Consider the following 18,408-nt stretch of genomic DNA (forward strand, 5'->3'; position numbering starts at 1 on the left):
TCCTAAATCACACTTTACCTTTTAGAATATGCAAGTTGTGTTTTCAAGCTAATATGCAGGTTACAAGCACACTTTGGCCCGACACAAAATCACAGAAAATATCAGAGTACCGATTCAGGCTCAAATGGACCAAGTGAAGCCCAAGAACTGAAGCAAACCCAGCTGGAGCAGGCCGTGCCTCAACTTTAGGACAAGAGGAGACCAAGACAAGCCCACTCCAGGAAATTGGGGGCGGTTGGCGGCCCGGGCAGGCCGACTGACCTACCTGGTCGGCTGGCCAGGCCCGTGGGCCCCACCGCCTCAACCAAGGCACGTGGCGCTTCCCTATTGGCTCACAATATCGGTTTGGGGTGCTGCGGCTGGTGGCTCCCTGCTATAAATACAAGGGGGGTAGAGAATAGAACACACACACCACACCTCTCACTTCCTCTCTTGCATTCCTTGCATAGTCTTTAGGCTTAGTGGAGTTTAGGAGTAGTCTAGGAGTCATCGAGTCACCGGAGTTGCTCGAGAGTCTGGTATGGGTTCATCTCTAGCTCTCTCTTATAATATTCGGTCATTTATAATAGAATTAGACTATGGTTACCGATATCTGCTTGAAGTATATTCTGAGTTATCGAGTATATGCTTCTTGTCATGGTTGCGTTATTATTCAATGCTTGCATTGCATGATCGCCTTGTGCTGGAGATGGTTAGTCTTTTGTTCTTAGAACTCTATCAACTGCTCCAGTATTCGTATGATTGCTCTAGTGTGATGTCTGTCCATCCGGAGGGTGGGGGCTCCACGCGGGACACTAGAGTATCCCTTACTAGTGTAGACATGGTGTCTAGATTAGCTAAGAGTTCATGGATGTCAACTATACCCACGGTTTGTAGAGGTAGCCGGCAGGTGGTGATAGCCCTGTCCGTGCCTTTTAGTAATCCTCCATGTTCGGTATGGGAGGTAGGAGGTACATAAAGTCACCGGGGTGTATGGGCTCCTCCCGTTACTTTGATAGCGATTTCCCTGTTGTGTAGTTTAATCTCTGACGAGCTAACTAATGAGAAAGTGTAGATATAGCTAGCCTAGCACAGCTGACTCGAGCTCTGACTTTTACCTTGCTCCCGGCCTAAAGTAACCTTTATTCTTTTATCCAAGAGAGTAGTTTGTGTGTGTGTCACACTATCTCCTATCATGTTATTATCTTACCCCTGTTTATGCATGAGAATATCCAATCTAGATAAAGCTCACCAACTGATCTATATATTCTCTCACTCATCGCCTTCCCTACGGAAATATAAATGACACCCCGGTATACTCCCGGATAAAATGCTACAGCGGTATTCCGTGCGCTTGCGGATCTATTCGTGGTTCATGAAATACTGCCGTCCCAAATTGGCGTCTGCGGGCGTCATCGCTAGGTGACGTTGGTAGGCGCCAACAGCAGCATGATTTGGGATGCATGCAAGGGAGCGTCAAGTGGGGGCACGACGCTCTGGATCTTACGTTGGGCTCAAAGCATCGCACCTCCTTGCCTATAAATCTCGCCCCCACCACGCATCCTCTTCAGCGTACTTTCCATTTGCAGCCGGAACATTTCTTCGTCTTTTGCAGTCTCATTTCTCATGGCTGGCAACAAACGTCTTCGTGTGGGGAGTCCGGGCGGTCGTGATCACGCCTCGCCTCCCCGGATCCGGTCCTCCACCGGTGCGCCATTAGCCCTGTCTATCGCGGGGACGGGGGCGGGACCGTCTACCCGCCCTAGGGCTCAGTCATTGTCCCCCTCGTCGTCGGCGGACCCCGATGAGGGCCCTCGCCAGGACATTCTTGACTTGGCGCGCGACCTTGCCGAGGCCTGCGAGCGCCTCTCATCATCGACAATGGAGATCAGGCGGCTGCGAGCCTTCAACGCCGACCTAACGTCAAACCTCGCCATTCTCTCTGAGGCGACGGCGATGGCGCAAGGCGAAGCTGCCGAGGCTTGCGCCAAAGAGGAAGACCTGGAGAGGGATCTTTCCGTGGCCCACCGCGGGGAGGCGGACGTGGGTCACCGCTTCGACGACCTGGAGAGCCGCTGCGATGCCCTCCAACGCACGGCGCTCCGTGCAGTGAACCTGGCGCAGGTGCCGGGTGGCAAGTTGATGTTCCGCCTCCACGACCTCCCGTCTCAGGTGTGGTCTCATCACAGTCATTGACATACATTCAGCACCTGTAATCACGTTTCAGACTACATGCATGCATCGCTGTCTCTCTCTTCTAAACACATGCGTGTATTTCTCTCCAAACCTCCCACACGCAAGCATGCGCACATGCAAGTGCTAGCTGCTCCCTCACCTTAATTCGCAGGCGTGTGATTGAAGGCAAGATGCAAGGTGCGACGGTGCGACCCATACGTATGGTGCTGGCCTCACCAATGCCAACGACACCCCCCCCCCCCCCCACTTCCTAATTTTGCGGTCCAAACGTTTTTTACAGTCGCCACACCTATCCGATGTGTTTTTATGGTCACAAGGAAACCAGAATGGTAGCATTTTACTTCCACAACCTGTCACCAACCAACCACTAATTTTTCACTTACACATATTCCACTTTCTACTCCATCTGGATATGGACAAGGCAACACCAGATAAGTACCTGCACTAACCATGGAGCATCCCTCGACAACGCCACACATTAAAATGAGTATTACACCAAAATCATATCTAGGATGCACAATTTTTATTACAGAGGAAAATGGAGTAAAATATTGCCCAAAGGGCTTATCAGAGCACCAGCCAAAATGTGACAGCACATGCTGAATATTACTCATTGAAACTCATTTTTACCGTTGTCGGATGGATTTTTACTTCCACACATGCCACTTTATACTCCACATTGCCCATTTCCGTGCATCTCTGAAATTGCTGACTTCGACCGCAGCTGAACGACCCGCATGGCACCCTCTTTACTAGTCATTCAATGCCTTATTGATGTGCAAGAAAGTTAAATTGCATTAATAACAGTCAATAACCACGATTCTAAGGAATTTACTACCCTCACTCCATGGGGGCGTAATTTTTCCCTCGCCGGAGTGCTGGTGGCACTCCGCCGTGGGTGCTAAATAAGTATTCGGCAACCCGCAATGCTAAATAGACCAGCCCTACACACACACACACACACATATATATAAATATATATATACACACACACACACATACATACATACATACTATATATCTATATTACACCTAGGTGCATTCTATACAGAGAATGCACCCAGGCCAACCGGCGCGCCTGGTCCGAGCCGGACGAACCGTTCTCCCCCCCCCCCCCCCCCACCCTGATTCAGCGCACCCCAGCATCCGTCCCCCCAATTAACCGCTCGCCGTCGCCCCCAAAAACCGCACCTCCCACGTTTCCTTTTTTTCGAAACACAGTTGCGCTTGCTTTTTGTTTCTTCCGCTCATACGTACCGCCGCGATTATGCATCGCTGATTCTGCCGCGCCGCCCGCATCGCCGCGCCGCCTTGTCCACCGGCGTCGAAGCACTGCCGAGGGGGGGCGCCGTCGAGTGCTTTTCCCCGCGCGCTACTCATTCCGGGGGCGGAGCAAGCAGGAGCGGAGCAAGTAGGGGGTGGAGGAAGCACTGCCGCGAGGGGGGATTCCGCGCGTTGCCCCTCACCACATGGTAAGTCGTGCGCTCCCATCCCCCATCACCCCGATCCTCCACCACACATGCGCTTAAAATTAATTCGCCTTCCACTGCTCCAATCCCCCCTCACCTCGACCCTCAACCACATTTGGGCTCACAATCACGCGTACTGCATCCCGCTTCCACTGATCCCATCCCCCCTCACCCCGACCCTCCACCACACCTGTGCTCACAATCATGCACATTGTATCCCCCTTCCACTGCATTTTCTTAGTGGGGGGTGTACCACTACGGCGATTTTTAGTGGGGGTTGGTGAAACGCGCCCCAGTGATGTAATCTCTCTGTTTTTAGGGTGGGGGTGGGAGTTCACCACGGTGATGCAAATGGCTTATGCGCGTGGTTGCAGAGGCTTATGGTCTGCCCTTTTTGGAGAAAAAAATGAGCCCAGTGATGCAATTGGCCTATGTGTGTGGTTACAAACGGATTATGTTTGTGGTTGCAAATGGCTTATGGTTAGTTTTTTTGGTTAAATTGAGACCCAGTGATGCAATTTTTGGCTTATGTGTGTTGTTTGTAAATGGCTTACGTGTGTGGTTTGCAAATGGCTTACGTGTGTGGTTTCAAATGGTTGTTAGAGGTTTGCAAATGGCTTACGTGTGTGGTTTCAAATGGTTGTTAGAGACCTTCAAGAGCTCATAGTCTCTAGTTGCAAAAAATATGTAATATGCTGATTGCAAACTTCATAGTCTCTAGTTGCAAATATTTGTTTATACTTGATTGAAAAACTGTGTGACTGACACTGTCCCCCCTGGTTTACCGTCTACTGCCAGATGAGGATCCAGCTATGAGGCAAGCAATAGGGATGGTGTTTGACAAAACACAACATAGAAACTATCGCTGGCACATCCTGAGGCCGTGGGAGTATGAGCTGGACCAGCTGTACGTCCAACACAAGAATAAGAATTTGAAAGAAAGATTGGAGTCTTTGATAAATTATCCACTTGGGCCAACGCAATTCGAGATCGAATGGATAAGGCTAGTTGATGAATGTGGCATTGCTGAAAACCCCGCAATAAAAGCCCTGTGGGATAAGAGGGAGAGGTGGATATGAGCTTACTTCAAGGGGATGTACTGTGGGAGAATGACATCAACACAATGATCTGAAAGCCAAAACAGGGTCCTTAAAGATGGCTATGTTAATGAGAGTACAAGCCTGCACATGTTTGCTAAAAGGATGCTGGAGTCACTTCAACATGCAGACCACATGGATGCCGGCGAGACACACTATGCCCAGATAAGTTGGGAAAAATATATTAGAAGTATGATAATTGAAATAAATACTGCTTCATAGTTGCTACGCTGTCCATATGCTGAGTGCAAAAAAATGGGTAATTGGTGATTCAGGCTGAGCTGGTGCGAGCGTGCAAAGCAAAGTTTGATGAGCAGCTAAGCAGGGTGTACACAAGGGCTGTATACCAAGAGTACAAGAAGCAGTATAATAACAACACAGCATTTGTGATTGAGCCTAATCCAGATCCAAGAGTGAAGAATGGATGGCCGGTGAAGCATGAAAATGGGGAGGGGAGTTTTTGCTGGGCCCAACATGAATTCAAGGTGGTTGCGGATAAGGAAGCTGGTGAATATAGATGTGAATGCAAACAGTGGGAACATACTGGTATGATGCTTCTGATGTTGTGCCCCCACACCCTTGTCAATTGCAAACTTGGTGTCTGTGCAGTTGCAAATTTTATTGCTTGTTAATTGCAAACTTGGTGTTTGTGCAGTTGCAAATTTTATGGCTTGTCAATTGCAAACTTGGTGTTTGTGCAGTTGCAAATTTTATTGCTTGTCAATTGCAAACTTGGTGTCCGTGCAGTTGCAAATTTTATTAAACACACAGAAAAATACCTTTCTAACAGCTCATCTGTTTTTTTGCAAAAAAAAATGTAGGGCTGTTCTGCATGCACATCATTAGAGCCTTCACACACCTTCAGGTCAGGAAGATACTAGAGAAATACATACTGAAGAGGTACACTTGTGATACAAGAGAAGAAGTTATGTGGGATAGGACCGATGGTGTGCGGATCGGTGCACAAGCAAGCAAAGAGCAGTGTAGGATGTCCAAGCTGCTACCTAAACTGATGAGGCTTGGAAGAGTGGGGAGTAAGTCAGACCGTGCTTATGAAGAAACCAACAGGCAGCTGGATAAGATTACTCCGGGCATTGAATTGTTCCCGAGAAGTGCAGATGATGAATCATCAGACCCTGCCCCATCAGCAAATGGGTCGGCTGTAACATCTGGAGGTGCTGACATTGATTCACCGCCGTCATCAGGCCTGTTACATCATGGGGTGTTGCTAATTGAACCACCAGTGTCTCGCACAAAAGGCTGGGGCACTGGAAAACAAAAGAAAAATGATGTTGAGGCTCCACTTAATGGCACCCCACTAAGCACATACACAAGGGCGAACTATGGTGATAGGGAATGCAGTAGCTGTGGGGTCCGAGGTACACATTACAGCACAATATGCTCAATAAACCCTGATCGAAGCAAATCAGCAGAAATGCGTGCAGCCAAGAAAAGTACCAAAATGAATGATGGCCCCCCGAGGAAGAGAGGACGGCCAAGGATCGTGAAGGATCTGCGTGAGGAAAATGATTTGGATAAAGATGAATGGCCTCTGACACAACATGGCAGTGCTACAACCAATGGAGTGGGTGCAGAAAATAGTGGACGTCGCCAAAGAGCTAAACGTGTAAACTACCAGGAATAACGTAGGTTAGAGAGCTAAATGTGTCAACAAACCTGCTATAAACAGACTAATTTTGATATATACAAAATTACTTGTGCCTTGAACCTGCTATATGCAAATCTGTGTCTTGAACTTGTTGTATACAAATATGTGCTGAAAAAATCGAATACTATTTCTGCTGTGGTAAAACACCTCTTTAAAAAAACTGGGATCAAGAGTTGTGCTTGGAAACTAATTGCAACTTTTTTTGAGTAGAAACTAATTGCAACTTGACACACTGGTAGTTGCAACTAACACAGGATAACAATTGCAACAATAGGTTTGTTGACAGCTTAAAAGTTTGTTTTATATACCAATTGCAAACACATTGTGCGGGTAGTTGCAACTAAAGTAGGATACGGATTGTAACCTAGAACGAGATTGTATTACACATTGATCACATGATTTACAAAAAAAAACTGTATGTGTAGCAAGTACTGATGTAGTACCAAAGTGCAGGTACAATGGTGAAAAGTATCAAAATTGTGTTTTGGAACAAATTGCAACTCCACACACTGGGTACAGCAAAAATAAAAAAGAACGATGGTGAAAAGTATCAAAATTGTGGTTAGGAACTAATTGCAACTTCACAAATTGGTAGTTGCAACTAACACAGGATTACAATTGCAAAAATAAGTTGGTTAACTGCTTAAAAATATATTTTGATCTCTCAGAATGATTAAAATTGGTCCAAAAAATATGATATATACCAAATTGCAAACACAATGAGTGGGTAGCTGCAAGTACAACGACAGACTAAAAAATGCAACTTAGAATAAAGGATGACACACGATTGCAATCCAGTGTGCTGGTCAGTTGCAAATGTGAAACTACATAGGTTGCTACCACAAATAAAAATAACAGAAAATGAACCATAAAAGTTATTCAACACCACACACTACGTCAGTGACAAATGATAGCTACTACAGACTGTTCCAACATCACATTACAAACGATCATTGTGATTCATTCAAAAACAATCTTCCTCCCACCAAGCCTGTAGACGTCCAATTCATCGGGTAGCTCGGCTTGGTTCAGAGCATGGAAGATGTAGTAGTGCATGAGCTCGATCCTATATATCATCCCCTTGAACTGCAAGAAAAAAGGTACAAACAGCACAGCACATGGGGGAAAAAATAAGGTGAGTATGGATTGGAAAAATAACATGCACATATACTAAAAATAAAAAAGGTGAAATAATAACTCACCAGATTGATGTCGATGTTTAGGCAATCACCATCCCAAAATTCCATGTATTTCCACAAAAAAACATGCAATCATTGGGTCCAGCTTGCTTTGGCAAATCAATGAATGCCCTATCCCAGTTGCCAAAATGAGAAAACTTGTTATTGGTAACCTTCTGGAATGCAGCGCTTATAATGGGCATCTTCCCAGCGATGGGGCGGTGACGAACTTCGGGATCGGTGTTCCCCCAAATGTAGTCAATTGAGTCTAGGATATCAATGCGATTGTGGATGAGGTTGATGCAGTACACAAAATAATGCTTCCCAGAGCATGCAGACATGAATATCTGCATGAAAAAAATTGGGGTATGAACACCAATTGCAAACAACTAACTGAACAGTTGCAGTATTATAGATAAAGGTTTATAGGTTGCAAAAAGTACTAACCAACTTTGCCTTTGTTATATCATGGTAGTGCTCAATTTCACATTCCAAACATTTTTTGAGGACAGTGAACTCTTCAGTCTCAGTTTCAACATCCTCCATGTACACACTACGAACAGACATTGTCGGGGTCTGCATATATCGTTTGTAACAAAACAACTTAGCATAAAATTAAAAAAGGGAAAACTAGCATGTAAAGATGCGAGGGGGGAGTGTGGAGGGAGTCAAGTAAAAACTCACAAAGAACCCGGTCGTGAGAAACACCCTATATCCCAATGAATCTTTCTTATGGACAGCATCATCATAACGAAGACAGTGCACAGTGAAATCAAGAACAGCAGAATCTCCATCTTTATCATCAGCAAAAGAACTGATCAGATCACCGCCATCAAATGAGCAGAATATACTGAAATCAATCAAGACCATCCTGTGTGTAGGGGTAAAAAAAGGAAAATATGTTACTAGCTGTATAGACAAATGTGTGACAAAAAAAACTAACAGGTATGTGTTTAGACTTACCCTTTCAGCTTCTCGTCAGAGGCAATCTTGTTCCTCAGGGCAAGTGCCTTTGCCAATGGAACTTGCGGGCGGCACCCTGGGAGTTTGAAAGGTGATATGTACTTCCTTCGTCTCTTCTTCAATCTCTACCCGATATGTTTGTAAATCATTTTTTTGGAAATACTTGAAATCCTGTGAACCTTATTCCATCTCCTCTTGAGACAAACGAATAGGCGGGGTCTGGGAGTTAATTTCTACAGCTGAATCTTCTGGGAAATTTGCATCACTTGCTTGTGCCGAACTGGGGCCTGCCACACCAGGGACACTTCTCTTCAACTTTGAAATTTCTTCATCGGCAAGGTCACGCAGCACAACCAACCGCTTCTCATGTTCATTTCGAATCGCTTGGATTTCTTTATTAAGCTGAATCTGGGACCTCTTCTTCTTTAATGCTGACTTTATTTTTTGTTGTTTCTTCTTCTTGGTTTCTTCCATCTTCTTGGTAGCCTCAGCCTCAGCATTATTTTTCCCGTCAACAACGCTAGAGGAGCGTGTGCTCCTTCTTGTGTATACATGTTCCTTCATGTTTTGTGATGACTGCAGCAAGAAAAAACAACATATGATGAATTGTGGAAAAAAAGCAGATATAGTATAACTCCAAAAAGATGTAATAATAATGTATCCAACAGGAAAAAGGAAAATATAAAATATAGGAAAAATGTATGTGTATGTTAGAAGAATTGGGGGAGGGTGGGATAGCTTACATCAGATCTCCCCGCGCTTGCAGGTGTCTGCAAGGTAGGTCCCTCCTTGTTCTGAGTCTCTCCTTCCATCTCAGATGTCTGCTTCTGAAAAGGGACACAAATTGCAATAACATAAGTTGATGAATTGCAAATTCAGAACGATGTGAATTACTACATTATCAAATAAAAAGACAAAGGGGTGAGTAGGGGCAGGGGGTAGCTTACACCAGCTGGAAGCACATCTGCAGGGTCAGGGATATCAATGTTTGATACATCCCTAGGGGGAGATCTAGATAGCTCCTTGTTTGGCTCACATGTCAACGATTCAGTGGCTACTTCCATCTCACCTGCCGGCTTCTATAAAACATATATGATACATTTTCAAAATATATGACACATGTATGTGTGGATAAAAAAACAAAACTTACATCAACTAAGCCCATGTTAGCAACAGCATCAATATTGGGGGCATCTTTGCTTGCAGCTTCAGATACATCCTTGCCAAGTCCTGATTGATTTTGGAAAATTGTAACATGTTATACAGAAAAGATTGCAACACCATAAGTCAATGAATTGCAAATTTAGGCCTATGTGGATTACTACATTATCAAAAAAAGACAGGGGGGCAGAGGTGTGTGAGTATGGGCAGGGGGTAGCTTACACCAGCTGGAACCACAACTACAGGGTCGGGGATATCAATATTTGGTATATCCCTAGGAGGATATCTAGTTACCTCCTTGTTTGGCTCACATGTCACCAAATGAGTCTCTTCTTCCATCTCAAATGTTTGCTTCTGATAGGCACACCGATTGTAACAACATAAGTGAATAAATTGCAAATGCAAACCTATGAAAATTACTACATTATCAAATAAAAAGGCAAGAGGGGCTGAATAAGACAAGGGGTAGCTTACACCAGCTAGAGCAATGTCAGCAACTGCATCAATCTTGGGTGCATCTGGAACCCTTGTCCAAATTCTCCCCATCGTCAACGGAATCCTGAATGAATTTGGGAAATTGCAACATGTTATGAAGAAGATTGCAACATAAATAGTGCACGAACTGCAAATGAGGAAAAATGGAAAAGAAGTATGGCAATATTACATTAGAGTCTGGGCCATCGTCGAAGAAGTATAACCTTTGTCCGATATTCTGCGTGTGTGTGTGTTGAGAAAAAAGTTTAAAAAAAATTGAGTTGTATGAAAACAAAATAGCTACCCCATTATATGCACCTGGTCGTTGGGACATTCAGGGAGTGGTGAGATCTGTAGCATAGAAAATATATCATCGACACCCTGACTAGGGCCGCGCAATGCAGGAGGTGCTACAAAAAGCACACAGGTCAGAAGCATAAAAAAAGCATGGAAAAAGAACAAAAAACATGGGCATCATATAATGAATGTTTAAACAAAATGAGAGAATTACTTGATATTCTTGTTTCTTGAACATCAACATTGCCGTGGCTGGCCAGTGGACTATTATTTTCATCAGATGGATCTTCGCAATCCAGTAGATTTACATCGTATTGATATCCATCTTCCGGTGAACTATGGTTTGTCGACATCTCTCCTTCAGGTATTTCTCCTTCACCACCTGCTGCACTATCATCACCTACTGCTGCACATTCATCATCTCCTTCTTCTACTACTGATGCTGATGGTTGTTCATTTCTCGATCCAGCCCTCCTCCTAGCTATATTGGCAGCAATCTTGTCATCCCGGGCATCAACAAGCAGCTTCTGCATGGAGCTAAAACACTCATGGTGGGATTTTTGCCATGAGCTCATTTGCCGTAAATGTATACTCAACAGCCTTTTCCATGAACAGCTGGGCCTGCTTAGTGCTGTCATCAAATGCATTAAAGATCTTGAGCGCCTCTGACTTCCTACTTCTTCCAACTACATCAACAATTCTCTGCCTAAGAGAACTGCTGAAACTAGGGTAGCGATAAATAGGTGGAGGCTGTAGATTGCCAACAGCAGGACCGCCAGGGTCATGAGAGGTGCCAGGCCCATGAGCAGAACTACCAGCAGCAGCAAAAACATGAGCAGCGGCTGGTGCCGGCAAAGCAGCAGGAACACTGTAGCAGGTGTCTGTAAGACTCTTCAGCTGTAATTTAAAAAAAAATAAACATTAGGGAAAATGTAACACAAAATTGCAAACAATATATCTACATGATAACAACAAATAGTTTCAAGTACAGTTGGCTTACCATGAGATTACCAAACTCAGCAGTCTCACTATGGATATCTCGCCTACGATCCATACTTGTTATCGAATCAATCATATTTGAGTCCAAGAAAGCACAACAGGGTAGCGAGAATGGATTGGTATTTAAACCATGCTTCAGATTATCAACATATAGCATCTGTATGTATTAAAAAAATTACACTACATCGGTTATACAAATTGCAATGTGAGAACTAACCCAGTTGCAATATTAATACTATAATAGAGAAATATTATAAATATAGTCCAGACATGGAACAATTGCAAAACAGAATTGAGCTAGTTGCAAATAACAGGCCAACACAGTTGCAGCAGAAAAAATATGCTAATATCATGTACAGGGGATGTGTTCCAAAAAACAATTATTGTATAGGCAAAGTTGCAAAAACAAAACTAAACCAGTTGCAATGTGATAACTAACAGAGTTGCAATATTAATACTAACCAGTAGAAATATTCCACATCCAGTAATCGGTGCCATGATGCCTTTCTGCACAAAATCCTTTTTATACAGACGAGCAGCTTTTCTGAGATTGTCAACTACTGCTTTGCACCAGTTAATATTGCCAATGCTCTCCAAGTCTTCAGTATTCTTTACATCCTCAAGCCTGATATATGAGTCAGTGTTTGAGAATAACAACGACTGGAAAGTGCACATAAAGAACGCTCTAAGCGCCAAATTTCTGGTAAGTGTCTTTGTCACTAAACCATCCAGAACATCTGAAACACTGAACCCACGCTTGGGCCTTTATGCACTACCACAAATTTGCTCTCCCAGCTGCCTCCGCTTGAAACGAGCTTCATCATCACTCATGAAAGGTGGGTGGGTCGCCTCTAGCTTTTGGACTCTGGAACACACACCATATACTATGCTCAGTAATTGCTATTTCTTTGCCGCCACCAATCTCTAATTTCATTGTTTCTGGGTTGAGCTTCCGCATAAGCCAGCTGAGCAATTGCCTATCAAGTGAACTTGGCTGGAAATCGAGGAGTCCCCCAAAATTCTTCGTACGGACTTGAGCTTTTAGACTCTTATTTAGAGCAGCAACAAGTTCTTTGAATTTCACAGGCGAGCAGCGGATGGAGACAGGCCTCTTCTTCGCCTCCTCTTCCTCACCAGATCCAATAGCACCGCCAGGTGGGGCTGCAGCGGGGTTTGGTGCATGACCACGACCTTGATTGCGGCGCCTCTTCCTATTCCTACCGTCTGCTGCATTATCACCCTGATCAGGGGGGTAGGGCATAATCCGAATCATCTTCATCATTATCCTAGCTGTCTGTGTTGGCTGCAGCAGGATTGCTAATCCTTAATACTTTCCTCTTGTTCTTAAACTTCATCTTCTCCTTGTTCTTCTCTATATTAGCAGCATGAAGACGGGCCGAACTACGGACAATTCCACGAGCCGTATCATCATTGTCACAGCCCTGAGCACTTGAAGCATTCGCCTCACTGTCCATTTTGTAGAAAACACTACCATTGAGAGAAAAACACAACTCATCAAAACCAATTGCAAACATAACATGAACCAAATTGCAAATTATGGACCACTGTAAATACAAACATAGCAGTGAATCAAATTACAAAAAAATATATGTTTCCAAGCACAAAAATAGCTAGAAGAAGGATTTAATCCTAACATTGGATTTGTTTCCTGATACTTCGTACACTGAAAGCACAAAATTGCTATGGCTAAAAAATAAATATAAATACAACAATTAAACACATAAAAACTATATCCAAAGTAAAACCACCACACACATATATACAATTCCAATGATGATTTTGGTAGTTACATGACTCATATGGAAACATCTAACACAGGGAACCCATCAACACATAAACACCTCCAAAATGATGATCAGTCCAACATAGCATGATAATTAAAAGTGTTATTTCATGGGCAAAATTATGCAAAAATATACAGCTAAAAGCGAAAAACATAAGCCAATTGCAACCACGCGCATAAGCCATTTGAAACCACACACGTAAGCCATTTGCAAACAACACACATAAGCCAAAAATTGCATCACTGGGTCTCAATTTAAACAAAAAAACTAACCATAAGCCATTTGCAACCACGCACATAATCCGTTTGTAACCACACACATAGGCCAATTGCATCATTGGGCTCATTTTTTCCAAAAAGGGCAGACCATAAGCCTTTGCAACCACACGCATAATCCATTTGCATCACCATGGTGAACCCCCCCCCCCAACCCCCACCCTAAAAACAGAGAGATTACACACTGGGGCGTGTTTCACCAACCCCCACTAAAAATCACCGTAGTGGTACACCCCCCACTAAGAAAATGCAGTGGAAGGGGGATACAATGCGCATGATTGTGAGCACAGGTGTGGTGAAGGGTCGGGGTGAGGGGGGATGGGATCAGTGGAAGCGGGATGCAGTACGCGTGATTGTGAGCCCAAATGTGGTTGAGGGTCGAGATGAGGGGGGCGATTGGAGTAGTGGAAGGTGAATTAATTTTAAGCGCATGTGTGGTGGAGGATCGGGGTGAAGGGGGATGGGAGCGCACGACTTACCATGCCGGCGAATGAAGCAAAATGCGGCGAGGGGCAACGCGCAGAATCCCCCCTCGCGGCAGCGCTTCCTCCACCCCCCACTTGCTCCGCTCCTGCTTGCTCCGCCCCCGGAATGAGCAGTGCGCAGAGAAAAGCACTCGACGGTGCCCCCCGCAATGCTTCGACGCTGGCGGACAAGGCGGCGCGCGGCACGGCGGAATCAGCGATGGAGGATCATGGCGGTGCGTCTGAGCGGAAGAAACAAAAAGCAAGCGCAACTGTGTTTCGAAAAAAAGGAAATGTGGGAGGTGCGGTTTCTGGGGGCGGCGACATGCGGTTAATTGGGGTGACGGTTGCTGGGGTGCGCTAAATCAGGGTGGGGGCGCGGGGGTGGGGCGGAGGACGGTTCGTCCGGCTCGGACCAGGCGTGCCGGTTGGCCTGGGTGCATTCTCTGTATAGAATGCAGAGAATGCACCCAGGTGTAATATAGATATATATATATATATAGTGTGTGTGTGTGTGTGTCATTTTCCTTCCCTTTATCGCGCGGGGCCAGATTATCTGCGTTTATTTTGCATCAATTCACGCGCTTAGCTCCTAAGGGTCGGACAGTGGGGTCTGACGAGGAGGCCCCGCCCGTCTTGCGATCCCGCTTTGGATCTCTTTTTGTGATGCCAACCCCTGGGTTCCTGTTCGGTTGGGCGACCAGCCGGGGGTTGTTTCGTCTATATGGCGGTTAACCCTACCACACATTTCTTTCGCTCGAAATGGGAAGGCCGAGCCGGACCGCATTTCCTGTCGAGGGCCGAAGTACGGGGCTCATGGAGCTGCTATCGGGCAAGTCTAAGTGAAGCCCCGACCACGTGCGGGGGGGGTTCGGATTGAGTCGGCTTGCAACTGACCCAGAAGATCTTGGTGTCCCGACCGTCATAGTTACCGGGGTCGTTCGACCGACCCCAGCGGCTCGTTGCCTTCCTTCGAGGGAAAACAAGGGTCAGGATCTCATCAAGACTTAGACGCAAATCTGAAAGCCTAGATCACCTCTTGGGTGTCCGGGTATCGGTCGTTGGGGGGCCATCCGTCATTGCCCCTCACTCAGTTGGTGCCTCGGGCAGCCTCGAGCCCATGGCTGGGCTGGCTTTCGAACCCTGAGGCGTCATTGGGCCGGCCGGACCTGTTTTGGGCCTAGGTCCCTACTTACCTGGGGTGAAATGGTCATTTCAGCCGTTCAGCCGTTCCAGTGGGTTTGGTGCATCATGCGAGGCGTCGCAATGATTCTTCTCGTGGAAGTAAGGAAGGCGGTTTGTTTCTCCCCTTACCCCGTTTATTGCGACGTGACGGCGGGGGGTCTCTTCCCACGCTTCCTCTGTATTTACGAGCAAGAGGACAAAAGGGAAAAGCGGGGAGAGAGGGGGAGAGAGGAAAGGGAGAGGCAGAAAGAGCGCACCTTCCAGCTCCTATCTCCATCACCAGTGAGCCCCCGTGCCCTCTTGTCATCCTCGAGCTTCTGCTCCTCTGTCGCCATGTCTTTCTAGGGACCTTCCAACATGACACCTGTGCGCATGACGGGCCTCGTGGTGAAAGGGTTGCTGTGCCCCCCTCAGAGGCGCTCGAGTGGTTTATGCCCGAGGGCGAACGGGAGCCCAGACCTCCACCGGGATATGTGGTGTTGTTCGCTCATTTCCATGAGCGGGGGTTCGCCTCCCTTCCGCATGCCTTCTTCCGAGGTCTGCTCCATCACTACGACTTGGAGCTGCAGCATCTGGATCCGAACGGGATCTAGCACATTGCCACCTTCATCGCACTCTGCGAAGGCTTCCTCGGTGTTCCTCCCTCTTTCGAACTCTTTCGGTATTTCTTCTCTTTTTCTGTCTTCAGGGCGAAGGTGGGAGGCGTCCTGACGCCCGTTCCGATCGGGTGCACCAGCATCCATCTCTGCGGGGGAATCAGCCCCAGTTGCCGGGTCGATGAGTACATGCACATGGCCTTGACCAAGGAGGACGGGAAATGGTAAGCGACTTGGTTCTATATCAGGAACTATGAGGATGCTCCCCTCCCTCTGTTCTCCGGCAGAATCCACGCGGAGAAGCCGCACGTTTGGGGTTACGATCCTGAGAAAAAGGAGAAAGAGAGGCTAGCGGATTACATCGCCGCCATTCGCTTACTGATGCAGCGAGGCCTGACCAGCGGGGGCGTTGTCGGTGCCTATCATTCGAGGCCGGTCGCGCCGATCATGGTGGTGCTCTCGCTTTGGACGAGATGGTGCCCGACGTGGTGCCCGAGATGATCGCTGGGACGATTCTGGCAAAACGCAAAGCCTCACCGGCGGTGAAGCCGCCGGTGAAGATGTTGATAGCAGGGCCGAATCTCAGGAGGAGCCTATCTGGAGCGACGAGGTTGGCGACGATGAGGATGACGGGGGCGAGAACATCGACTGGGAGTTCTTGTCGCACTACGACGAGGGTGAGGATGGCGCCGAGTGTTCGTGGGCACCTAGTAATACCACAGCGATGGATGTCTCATCATCGTCGCATGGCATGGCGATGCGAACATCTCCGAGCGCCGTGGGGGCGAATGTCCTCTCGCTGCCGGATAGTTCCGGTGGGTCAGCCATTGTCTTAGAGGAGAGGCATTCACCCCCTCCTTCCGTGGCAGTGATCATGCTGGACCTGTAGGCCATCACGACAGGCGTGCGAGCACCCTCCGTGGAGGCACGCGGAGCCGCCTCCTAGTTGGCGTCGACCGCCGCCCCTGAAGAGGCCGGGGAGCCGCATGGCCAAGTTCCTCCAGTTGGGGTGCTGAGAAGACGCCGCAACAGAGCCGGATCCCCGTCGGCGGAGAACATTCGCAAGAGGCCACGCCCGACCACGGCGTAGTGAGAGGTTCGCAGTTTCACTTGTCTTATAATGGCTTTAATCTGCTTACTTTGTTGTCGATTCTGTTTGTCATCAGCCCATCGGGCGGGCTCGATCCGTTGTCGCTGGAGCCTCAGAAGATAGTGAGGGCGCAGCGGCAGCAGCCCCCAAGAGGGTGCATCCTTTGCGGGCATGCCACCGGCGTACGTCGCATCGTCGGGGACGGCGACGCACAAAGTGCCGCAATGCACAACTCCCGCCGCCACGAAAATTGAGGCGACGGCCAGAGGTGTGGTGACTGCATCGAGCAGAGGGGCAGCCTCTGCCGGAGCGGCCCCGGATACTCGGTTATTGCGGATGGAGGGGGCCCCTCCCGCTGATACACCGAGCTCGATGTGGCCCGATATAGCAGTGTCCCCAGGTGCGGGGAGCATGGTGTCACGCCCACGGAACGCTCCCTCGATCGCCCCCAGGCCACCTCCGCCGGGGCAGCTGGCGATTTCCCAATGCCGCGGCGCAAGGAGTTCATCGGCCGAGCCGCTGTCTTCGCTGGGCTACCGCATTGTGGGCTCGTCCTCAGCATAGGGGGTTATCACCGCTCAGACCTCGGTCGACGGGTGGCTCGCTCGACATGCAGTTGCGCTCGCCACTTCCCAATCTCATCAGCTCTGCAGGCAGCTGCGCGAGGCCATGGCCCCTGCTCTCCTGGTACGTGATCTGCTTGTTTGTGACATCACACCTCTCCTCGCGCATCGGAAATTCATGTTGCCACTGCTTCGCAGGTCTACGACCTGGAGTACGAATCCTCGTCCAGGAAGCTCCGGGAGGCAACGTTGCGGCATCATTTGGTAAACTAGCTAGAAGACCTTTACACCTCCCTTCCCTGAGAAAATATGATACTCTAAATACTCATTTGGTGAAATGCTATAATGATATATCCGTGCGCTTGTGGATTTGTCTATAAACGTTATGACATACCACAGCATTTCCTGGCGGCATTACTAGGAACATAAAACCTAGTAGAAATGTTAAGAAATGTCAACAGACGGCGCTTGCGGCATTGGCATCAAGGGATCACTTGGCTTGCAGTAGACTGCGGCGGGTGGCTCAACTCCGCTAGGCTACACCGGTGTGGTGCATCGTCGAAAGACAGCGCAAGCAACTACCTTTGCTTACAAGGACGGCGGCGGGAGCCTTTGCGCAGGTGGAGCAATGATGCGATGTCGACCTTCAGCGAGCTTGGTTGTACGGTGGAGGCTCTAGGATGCTGGACATCACTGCCCTCCATCCTGATGGTGACTTTTTAAACGGATCCATGATGTAGAGTGCTATGGAGGACGTGGCGAGGCCCCCCGCATGCGATGTTTCTTTGAGGCGATGAGAGTGAGGTGGATTCCAACAGCGACAGTGGCAATGACCCCGCGCTTTAGTACTTTCGTGGTGGCGATCACAAGCACGAGATGTCCTGATTTGGTGTTTTTCACCCTGTCTGGTGGAGCGTGGTGTTGCAGCGGCACTTCGGCAATGGGTTC

The sequence above is a fragment of the Panicum virgatum genome, chromosome 5N (assembly GCF_016808335.1).
Source record: "Panicum virgatum strain AP13 chromosome 5N, P.virgatum_v5, whole genome shotgun sequence".
NCBI classification, from domain to species: domain Eukaryota; kingdom Viridiplantae; phylum Streptophyta; class Magnoliopsida; order Poales; family Poaceae; genus Panicum; species Panicum virgatum.